Source organism: Coloeus monedula, assembly GCF_965178545.1.
Source record: "Coloeus monedula genome assembly, chromosome: 6".
NCBI lineage: Eukaryota > Metazoa > Chordata > Aves > Passeriformes > Corvidae > Coloeus > Coloeus monedula.
This window is the reverse complement of record NC_138786.1, coordinates 24,773,799-24,785,344: the sequence shown is the minus strand read 5'-3', so window position 1 is coordinate 24,785,344 and position 11,546 is coordinate 24,773,799.

The following is an 11,546-nucleotide window of genomic DNA, read 5'->3' as shown; positions in this document are numbered from 1 at the left end:
TCCAACATTGCCATGTTTACAGCACATTCAGCAAACTAGATCTGATAGTTACATTTCCTGTATGCTGGTTCCTACTTATTCTAAGTGTGTATTTGCTTACATTCTTACTGCTTATTTCAGTTTTTGTTATTGTCATAATTGGGTCAGAGCTGAACAGCCCCTTAGAAACTGTTTTTCTTGTTTCTTTTTTTAGCTCTTCTACCGAAGACTGTATTTGTAGAACTAACTGTGAACCTTAAGGAAAGAACTTCCTTTTGCAGAGAAACCTACACATTACTGACATTTGCAGTCACAAGTAGAAAGCACGACACTAAAATAGTTTTAGTCCTCCCTCCCCATCCACCCACTTGATCCACAGCATACATTTCTTGGTAACAAGCAAGGGTTTTTTTCCTTCTTCTGTTAAATACAATTTTAAAAATAGTTCCAAGGTTCTGTTTTATACCTCTAGAAGTTTCAATTTTGCTTAATCATATAGAAAAGATCTGGGGGAAAATCTCACTAGAAAATTATTCTTGTATGGCCATTTCATGCTTCAATCATTGCTTCTTATTTATTCATATATTTAGCATATGCCAAAATAGTAACTGTGGACAATCATGCTTTTATTAACTTGATGGTTTATCAATTTTGAGTTTTAAGCTTTACGAGAAAAACTCTGGAGGGCAAACATTTAGCGTATTTTAGCCACTACTTGTATTGACAAAATAATTTTTTAAAAGAAGGCGTGGTTTAAATTTTTTTCCCCAGCTTTACTATCCTGTAAAAAACTCATTTTAAAGGATTTCATCTTTTGGCACAGAGCTCAGAACAGATCAGTGTGCATGCAGCTCATCAGTCACTGTAGTTTGGGTCTGTCTTTCACATTTGACTCTCTTGGTAGGCTGATAGGACAAATGTGAGCGTGTAAGAACCACTGCTGATACCTCTCCTGATTTTGGGCCAAATACTTCCTCCCCTTCCCTTGAAGCAATTTTTAATGGATGAGTGAGGAAGATGGGCAGGATGTCACCTGTGATTATTTTCCATTGCCTCTGTTTCTAGGGGAGCACAAGTTACCATGATATGCATTTGACTATGATCTTGTTCCTGAGGTATTTCACTGGGAGTCAGGAAATCTTGACTATTTGCTTTGACTTGAAATCTCTCAAAGGGCTTGGGTCTCATAGTATGAAAAAGATTTTCATTTGAATGGTGAAGATCGTTACTGCTTTTTAAAATATTTCTCCATATTAGTGAAATGCCATTAACTCCCTCTTCTCTTCTGACCTGATCCCCAACTCACCATTGGAACTGCACCCAGATGTGTTCTGTGGAGAGAGTTGTCTCCATGCAGCCTTAAAAAATAGAGGCCAGAGGAGGCAGAGCTACCATAAGAAATAGATATCTGTTCAGACTATCCAAAATCAAACTGTGATCAGGACCATGCTTCTTCTCAACTTAGTTGTCTCTCTAGTATGTCTCCTTGAAATAATATTTACAAAGAAATAATGTTTGCAAAGATAATTAGTGACTAAAAGTCACTTGTGCAGTATTTAAAACCTATTACAGAATCACAGAATGGGTCAGGTTGGAAGGGACCACAGTGGGTTGTCTAGTCCAACCCTCCTGCTCAAGCACATGGCACAGGATTGCATCCAGATAGTTCTTGAATATCTCCTGTGAGGGAGACTCCATAACCTCTCTGGGCAACCTGTTCCGGTGCACGGTTGCACACAAGTAAAGAACTTCTTCCTCATGTTCAGGTGAAGCATCCTGTGCACCAGTTTCTGTCTGTTGCCTCTTGTTCTAGGAAGAGCCAGGGTCCATCCTCTTCACACCCTCCCTTCAGATATTTAGACACATTAATGAGGTCCCCTCTCAGTCACCTCCTCTCAAGGCTGAACGGGCCCAGCTCCCACAGCCTTTCCTCATAAAAGAGATTATCCAGACCTATGACCAGCTTAGTAGCTCTCTGCTGGACCTGCTCCAGGAGTTCCATGCCTCTCTTGTCCTGATGATCCCAAAACTGGACACAGTGCTCCTGATATGACCTCACCAGGGCTTAGCAGATGGACAGAGTCACGTCCCTCAACTGCTGGCAATGCTCTTCCTAGTGCACCCCAGGATACCATTTGCCTTCTTGGCCACAAGGGCATTGCTGGCTCAGGGACAGCTTGTTGTCCACCAGAACCCCCATGTGCTTCTCCACAGAGCTGCTTTCCAGCAGATCAGCCCCCAGGTGTGTGCTGGTGCCTGGGGTTTTTCTTTCCCAGGTTCAGGATCTTCACATGACCTTGCTGAGTTTCAGTCAGTTCTTCTCTGCCCATCTCTTGTTCCTGTCAAGGTCCTCCTGACGGGCAGCCCAGCACTCAGGAATATCAGCTGTCCCAGCTTTGAGTCATCAGTGAGCTTGCTGAGGAGGCATCTGCCCCTTCATCCACATCATTATGAACAAGTTAAACAACACTGGCCCAGTATAGAACCCTGGGGGACACCACTAGTTACAGGCCTCCAACTAGACTGTACCACTGACCATTACTCTCTGGGGTCTGGCACTCAGCCAGTTCTCAGTCCATCCCACTGTCCACTCATCCAGCCCACACTTGAGTTTGCCTATGAGGTTTTCATGAGAGACAGTGTCAAAAGTCTTGCTGAAGTTGAGGTATCCAGTGCTTTCCCTTCATCCATCCAAGCAGTTGTTTTATCATAGAAGGCACTTGGACTGGTCAGACAAGATGTACCTCTACTGAACCAATGCTGACTACTCCGGATCACATTCTTCTTTTCCATGCGGGTAAAGCTGGCCTCCTGAATGAGGTGCTGCATCACCTTTCCAGGGATTGAGGTGAGGCTGATTTGCTGATAGTTCCCTGCATCCTCTTTTTTTTCTGTTTTTGAAGACTGAAGTGATGTTTGCTTTCTTCCTGTCCTCAGACACCTCTCCTGAACTTCGTGACCTCTCAAAGACAATTGTGAGAGGCCTAGCTGTGATATCTGCCAGCTCTCTCAGTACTAGTAGATGCCTCCTGGACTGTTGTGCTTTGCTGTGTTGCTTCTCCAGCAGATGTCAGGGTAGTTAAGGTCTCCCCCAAGAACCAGGGCCTGTGACCATGAAGTTGATTCTAGCTGCTTGTAAAACCTCATCCACTTCCTCCTCTTGATCAGGTGGCCTGTAGCAAACACCCACAACCCTGTCACACTTACTGGTCTGCCTTTTTTTCCTGGCCCTCAAGCTCTCGACTTGCTCATCATCCTCACCAAGACACAGCTCCAAGACACATTCCAAGTGCTGCCTCACATAGAGGGCAACTCCAGCACTGCACTTTCCTGGTCTATCTTTCCTAGGCAGTGTGTAGTCCTTCACGACAACATTCCAGTCATGTGAGCTATCCCACTCTGTGTCCGTAATTGCAATGGGATCCATGCCTTGTGGCTGCATGCAGATTTCTAGTTCCTCCTGTTTGTTCCCCAAATAGCATGCATTCGTGTACAGGCATTTATTAGAAGTATTTAATGGTGACAATATCCCAGAGGGGGTGCACAGGGATACCCATAGTCCTGATGAGTGGTTGTGTTTTGATTGCTTGTTCTTGATCAGAGTATTCCCTCTCAAGCCTTCTTTTGTCTCTAAGCCATTTCTCCAATGTTCTGAATTTTTTTTACACTTAGAACCACGGGCCTTTATCTGTTAACTAAAATGGTGTAAGTGGAAATAAATGAATTTGGATTTAAAGGAAATGCATACTTATATACAAACTCTTTAAAATGCAGACTTGTAGTATTTATCATACACACCAAGTCTGTATTTGTTCACTGAGAGTGAATAGCAGGAGGTGCTTCAAAGCAGGAACTGGGAACCTTGAAATAATTAAACATTGGCTAATGCATGCCTAACACAGAATTTATTCTGAATGCCAATAGATATTAAGTACATCTTAGATATTTTTCCAAATTTCTTGGAATGCTCAATATTATTAATTCACCTAAATACTAATTTCTCTCTCAAATGACATTAACTCCTTGGAATCAATAGCAATAATTCCAGTAATGGTGATTCCACTATCAAAATGCACATATTAAAAATAGGAATTCTGTTATTGATTCTGAATTTTTCAGCTTTTATTTTAATGTTCTCTTGTTCTGGGAGAACAGAAATTGCCATTCAGTGTCTGAATGTTGGTTGTTTTCTATGTGTTTGTCTCAGGATCTCCAACGTTTTAGAACAAAAAATACAGTTGTGTATTTTTCAGTTGTACAATGAAACACTTTTAACCCTGACATTACATACTGAAGCTTTTTTGTTTATTTGTCATTTTCTTATTGTCAGGTTTTTGTCTTTAAAATTGTCAGGCATGTGCCTGATAGTGACATGTCCGAAGGACCTCACTACCATCACTTTGACAGCGCTGGAAAGGTCCTGCTTCCTCCAGGGCAAATGGGGAGTTCATCCTGCCATCACATGGCTTGCAGAATAATTGTGGTTTTATGTTTCTCTGGAGGTCTGTGGGATAATCTAAGTTATGTTGCCATTCGAAGGAGATACAGTCTGTCATTAAACTGAATTTTAAGGGTGTGTTGTTTAAGGACAGTATTACAATAACTGTCTGTGAGCCATTATTTCCTGGGGAACTTGGAAGAAGTTTATCCTAATCAAAAGACCTAATATGCTAGGAGATTAGGCTGCTAAATATAGATAAGATGATGAAGCATTTGCACTGTGTACTAGAAAGGAAAGCTAGGCAATACACTCTGCATTTCTTTATTAGCATAAGGAGTATGCTGGGCAAGAGTCCATCCCAACAAAGCTTGCTGGGATCACGTAAATAAGTTTACTCTGTTTTATAATCTCTTTTGCTTATTTATCACAGATACTGAGAAACTCTTTTAGACTTGAAAAGTCTCATAAGTGCTTGGGAACCTCTTCCCAATGCATTGAATATTTCCCATACTTTATATATGTTTTTTTTCGATGTTTAGATAAATATTCCTAGTGAGACTGTAGATTTCCCTTTTAATGAATGGATTTTCCACCTATTACGACACCTGACATTTTCTTTAAGTCTCTTTTTTCAGGATTTCATTTTACATAATTCATATCTTTCTCACTGTAGATTTGATTCTTTCTGTAAATATTTAGTGGTATAGTTTTCATTCACCGAGCAACTGGAGTACATGTATAACTTTTAAAGTGGACTTAATTCTCACTATTTGTGTGCTCAAAATCAGGCACATTTAATTCAAGTACTGTGGTGAGTACTTAGCTGATTCTTCTTCATATATATTTTCCAAGATTCAGAAGGAAGCTCAGTCTGGGTAAGGTAGGAGTTACTTCTTCCCCACAATGAAACAGAGCTATGAGGATTTAATCTGACACAGGAGAATGACCCTAATCCAATAATAACTTTGCAGATTTTGTGAGTTTTAATGTTATTTAAAGTAACATTTAAAATATATTGCCATGTTCAAGACTGGGCAAAATGAATGTTTTGTCTGCTGTTACACCTTAGGTTACCAGGTGGCAGCATTGTTGTAATAGTAAAGTTTTTTCTAGCATTTTCTACATTACCATTACATGACATTACATTACATTACATCATATCCATTTATTTGAGTATTTTAATAACAAAACTGATATGTAAATGAAATATATAATTTCAATGGCTACACTAACCCAAAATAGCTGTGTAGTGGATTGTGATAACTACTTTCTAGTGCACTGCAACACTAGATAACTGTTTAGCAAGTGTGTGAAGTTTCATCCTGTATTCAAATGAAACTGATGTACAAGAAGAGTGAAGCAACATGTAATAAGTGTCTCAGGGCCTGTGCTTAAAAAGTGAGTGAGAGGGAAAATTCTTCCTTGTCAGAAGAATTACTCTGAAATTACTGCTCTGTGCTTCAGACAGTGGCTTTCACCACGTAATTCAAAATCAAGTTCAAAAATGACAGAAATTGGTGGCTGGCAGTGATAGGCCATGGGATTTTGGTAGTTGCACAATGGCTTATGAACAGAAATGCAAGGATTTATTATTTATAGCCAAAGTTAGCAGCGCCTCCTTCTAAAAAGACTATCCAACTTCTTATTAAAAGGCTATGTATATAGGTGGTTGTGATTCTGCCCAAATGTAGCTATCCAGGCAGAAAGACTATACATTACTTTTTTATTTTGGGCTTCTTTTCCTGGTAGTTTCTGTCACGCCATTTAATTTCTTGTCTCGATCTGTGTTTATTCATCTCTCTGCCTCTTTGTTTTGTTTCATGAAAATAGCACCTCCTCGGCAGTTGGGCAGTTTCTGAGCACAAGGCAGTAAAATTGCCTCTCAGTGGCCACAGATTTACTGGTGTGAATGGTGGGATAGCTGAGGTGGCTCAGTGCAGAGCACAGGCCCAGCAGGACTCATTTACTGAAGTGCTCATTGAATCATAGAATATCCTGAGCTGGAAGGGATCCACAAAGATCATCAAGTCCAGCTTCTGACTTTGCAGCACAGCCCCAAGACTCACAACATGTGCCTGAGAGTATTATCCAAATGCTTCTTGAACTCTGTCAGGTTAATGCTATGACTGCTTCCATGGGGATTCTGTGCCCACCCACCCTCTGGGTGAAGAATCTGTTCCTAATATCCAACCTAAACCTCACTGTTTCCTTTGAGTTTTTGAAACACTGAGTGCTGGTGTGTACAGTGCAAAGGCACTTGACCTTACTGACAGAACTCAAGTTTACAAGGACTTAGGAGATTTGGGTCATGCTGGTCCTGCTTATTTGAGCTTTCCTCTGTACAACCATTTTGTATCCCTACCCTTTGCGCTCCATATTTCATTTCTTTCTGTATATTTGACAGCACCTTGCTTTCATTTCAGCAATGTTCTTTTAACTGGCTTCATGATAAACAACCTGAGTTGCTGCATATTCTAGGCTACAGGAAAAAATGCAGTCTGCATGTGCTCAGTGAGAACTTTCTACCTTTTGTCCTCTGAAGAAGTTTTATTTGTGCCAATGAGGTCCAGTGCAGGGATCAGCAGTTTTCTATACATTTATCTCTGGGCTAATGTCTTGGACTTAATCCACACACTTGAACTAAAAGCAAACAGCCTTTGTGTCCTGTGCTGCAAACAGTATCTCCCTGAGGCACATCAAAATAAAGGGGAGAACTGACAGGGCTGAGGGGCAAATAACTGGAACTTCAGAGAGGGAATGGATCACACCAAGTTGAATGGGAGAAGGAAATGAAAAAATGTGATTGAAGGGTGTGGATGAGGGAGTAAAAATTGATTTTTCTAGGTATTGTGGGATGGATTTGAAATAGATCCTCAAAGGACAAGAATATTAGATAGGGAGCTGGGATAGAAATGGGGCAGAGGGAAGAGAACTGGTGATAAGACTGAAACTGTAATAGGATGTGGGATGGGAAAACTATAAATGGCTAAACAAATACATTGGAACTGAGAACCATTCACATAGAGAAGCTGACTGGAGGCGCATGTGAGAAAAGTTGGCCTGAGAGGAAGCAAGAAACTAGCTGGGCAAAAGTTGAAAATGGACATTGAGAATAAAGCAGTTAGAATCTACTAAGTATGGAGGCATCTGGTGGCTGAGTCCAGACATGGAGAAAAGCTGAACAAAGAGCTTGGAATTGATAGCTCAGGTTGGCAGAGAAAGGAAAGTACAGTGGGAGTGAGTGGGAAAAAATGGAAGAGGGAATGTCTAAAGAAGAAATCTAAAATAATGTTTCTGAAAGCAGACACCCAAAACTCAGAAAGTTAGGTAAATCTAACAGAACCCAAACTGATTTGTATACGCAAATGCCCTCCTCAGCACCCAAACATTCTTCACTTTGCATAAGGCAGAGGAATCGAAGCACTCTGCACATAGGCACCAGTTGTCAAAGGGCTTCTCATACCTTGAGCACTGCTGCTCTACTGCTGGGGAGTTAGAACAGAAGCTCAGAGGGAGGCCTTAAAGCACAGAAACTGCATTCCTTCCTACCACAAAGCCGCTTCCCCAATCCTTTGCATAACCTTGGTCTCCCCAATACCTCCTCCCACCCTTCTTTCTCCTCCTCCACCTCCTGCTAACCCTTATCTGCTCTACCACATCCTCATTCCCCTCCTGTCCATAGACTGCTCTGCTCATTCTCACGTACTGCTTTGGCTCCCCAAAAGCAAAAAGTAACACTGTGGGGAACTAAAGGCATGAAGGAGGAGGATGTGGCTGGATAAGTGGAGAGAATGGAAAGAAACACAGAATGGAAAGAAAGTTGCCCTGAAAAATCTGATCTACTAGGTCTGCTTCAAGTAGGGGGTTGGATGGGGTGACCTCTGAACATCCCTTCCAACCCAGGTTGCTCTGTGATCCTGTGGGCTGGTGTGAGGTGTTGGGCTAAGGCAGCCACGGATGAGTTATGAGTGAGGAAATAAGAAAGAGTATCTCAGCCTACTGCTGTTTCCGTGTTCTTTGCAAGAAGTTCACATTCCCCAGCTCTTGGAATAGGACTCTAATTATTTGATTTATATACAGACCTCTCTAATAGCACAGGCTCAGCTGAGCCAACTGAATTGCAACGTGCACATTTATTAGAGAAGAAAGGTGAAACTTGGTGCAGTTTTAGCTATTGTTACAGCCACTTTAAAGAGCAAACTCTTTGTCTACTTGACTGTAATATTTTATTGGGTTCATTACAGTAGCATTTTTATTACAAGCACTACATTTTTTATGTTTTAGGTATATGGGTATGCAAAACCATGTAAATCTGATTTGAGTATTTCTTAGAACAAGGAAAGGTGGTGAGACAGCAAGTTAACACACAAAATAAATTAGAAATAAATGCAAATTCTTGGAGTTGGTACCACAGTGAGTGTCATATCAGTGTCTTTCCTATCCTTAATCCATAAATTTTGAATACACAAGTGTGGGATTTCCATTGAGAACATACTGTTCTGGACATTCTCAAAGGAAGAATGAGTATTGTGTTGTCATCAGTAATAAAGTCTTTGCTACAAATTTACAATGTCCAGCTAGAGTACAAGGAAAATTTCGAGCAACAATATAAATAAACTGAATTGAACTGTCATGTGTTATATGTACTAGTTATGAAGCTGGCACTATGGTTTGAATTAAGCTCAATGATCATGAAGGGAATTTTGTTGTGTGGAGATTTGAATGAGGGAGGAAAAAAATAGAAGTGGAAGAAGGGCAAAGAGATTGATACAAATAGAAAAAGTAAACTAAGGCAAAAGGCTTACTGAGGAAAAGAAACTTGGCAATGTATAGAGCCTAAGTCCTGTTGTAATCACAGGTGAAGGCAAACACCGATTGTAAGACTCTGTCAGCGTATGAACCTTGAAATGAGGGTATAGAGAAAAAATTTCATGAAGGAGAAGACAAAAAACCTCCAGCAGATATATTAGAATGTGTGTAATGCATTTTTTAGGAAGTTTGGAGGATTCGATAAATGTGGGCTTTCAGGTAAAAATAAATAATAGCACCTTTACTGGCAGTTCTGTCTGATGTAGGTGAGTAGTAGCTTATCTCTAGAAATGTCTAAAACTCTCTTTGACAGAGTAGAATTTAAAAATACACGCCACCACTGTAAATTATTATAAGCAGATTATCAGTATAGTCAGTGCAATTTTTCTACCTTTGATGCCTCTGATGTACAGCTAGAGGGAGTCTAAAATATTGTAGGAGCAGTTCAGTATTTTGAATTGAGCTCACTGATAGTTTCTTGAATAATCTTTCCACAAGAATTCATTAGGAACCACTCAGCAGCTAATAAAGCCAGTTTTTAAAGCAAGGGCCAAATAAAAGTTGAATATCTGGCTGTAGTATGAATACTTGCCTTGAAAGAGGATTGATAATCTCTAACAGCAGCAGGCTGCAAAATGTTCCAATGAACTTGTGCTAATCATGGGTCACCTCTCGTAATAATGACCCCACTGGCCTTTTCTGAGCACGTCTGCCTGTCTAGTACTTGGCTATCTTCAGAGAAAATAGAATGCTTGCTCCTCTGTAATTTTGCAGAACCTGTGATTTTGTCACATTCATTTTGGTATTTTTGTCTAAAACAGCTGAAGAGCTTCTGCTTGCATGTGCAACTGAATGGTGATAATTCAGCTTGATTAGACAGCCTAGCATCCCGAGCAGCTGGATTGTATGGCAGACAAACAGTACTCTGGCAGAGAAGCATCATCATTTGGTCTCCTTCACAGCTGCAACACATGATTATTCATTCTTTATGCCACAGATGAAAAACCTAACCAGAAACAGATGGGGAGCAAATATTTTTAGAAACAGTATTTCAAAACATTAACAAGAGGAAGAGAAAAAATTTTCAGCTTTGGAGATAAAATTTTAAATTTAAAAAAAATTTCTTCTTATAGTATATTCAATATTACTTCAAAAAATGTTTTAATTAAGAATAATACTGTTTCCCCAAATATTTTTCTCATATTCTTCTATTTCCATGTTTCTTGTGGTCAAAACCAGTGTAAAATGCAAATTCTTTAACTCAAGTGCAAGTAGTTGCTCTAAATTAACATTTTCTAGTAATGCACAGTGCTCAAATAGCTAGTTTAAAGGTTCTTGTTGTTTCTGTTTGAATGCTTATTTTAATTTTATATTATTTCCCTAGCATCTAATTGGATTTTATGCAAGACTTGCTAGGGAAATGGAAAAATAGATCTCATAGATCTTAGAAAGCTTTTTGGTAAGCTTGAAATGGCTTTTCCGATATCCTAATCACCTCCACAATTAACTCACCAGTTGGCTCTTTTCAGTTATCACAGTTTTCCTCCAAGAGGAAATGATCCTTCTCCTCCAACTTACAGTGTCAGAGAAGGATCAGTTCTGCTTTGGAAGCTGTGTTTGTGATAAAGATATTTTTATGAAGAGAAGAATTATTACTCTATTTTTCTTGAATATCAAGTCTGCAAGTCTGATGAATGCAAATGTCTTTAATCTCTTTTTAATTCCAAGCCAGTGGTGGAGAGTCATCATCAGTACCAAGCAGAGAAGTCTTGAGTTTCTAGCTGAGCAAGAAGGAACTTTAATTGTGTCAGTGTTGGGTGTTGTTCTAGTCTTCTGATAGCTGCCTTCAATGTCTTCAGCCTCCATCCTAAAATTTCAGTATGGATGCAGATGGAGTTATATGAATCTAATTTAGTGAGTATTACATTATGTCCTACAGAAAGTAAATCCTTCCGGCACAATTTTAGAAACAAAATGTCTTCTTAATTTGTTTTATAGCTTTGACTTACCCTAAACCTAAGTGGATGAAAAATATTTGACATGATCTTCAAAGAACAGTGACTAAAAGTACGATTACAAGATTTTTAAAAGTATGAAGGGTAACTCTCTGCTAATTTTTGGCACTGACTGATGTATTTATCGTGTTCATGAACTGGGAAGAAGAATTGGGAAGTAGTACTTTGTGATGTTTTTTAAGCAGGAGCTTCTTTCTGTTTGGCTCCAAAGAGACACTGTAGGCCGTGATGTCACCAGACTTTTCACTTCCACAGTGAGATTGTTAGTGTAGATAACACTGACTATGTTTAGATTTAATTTT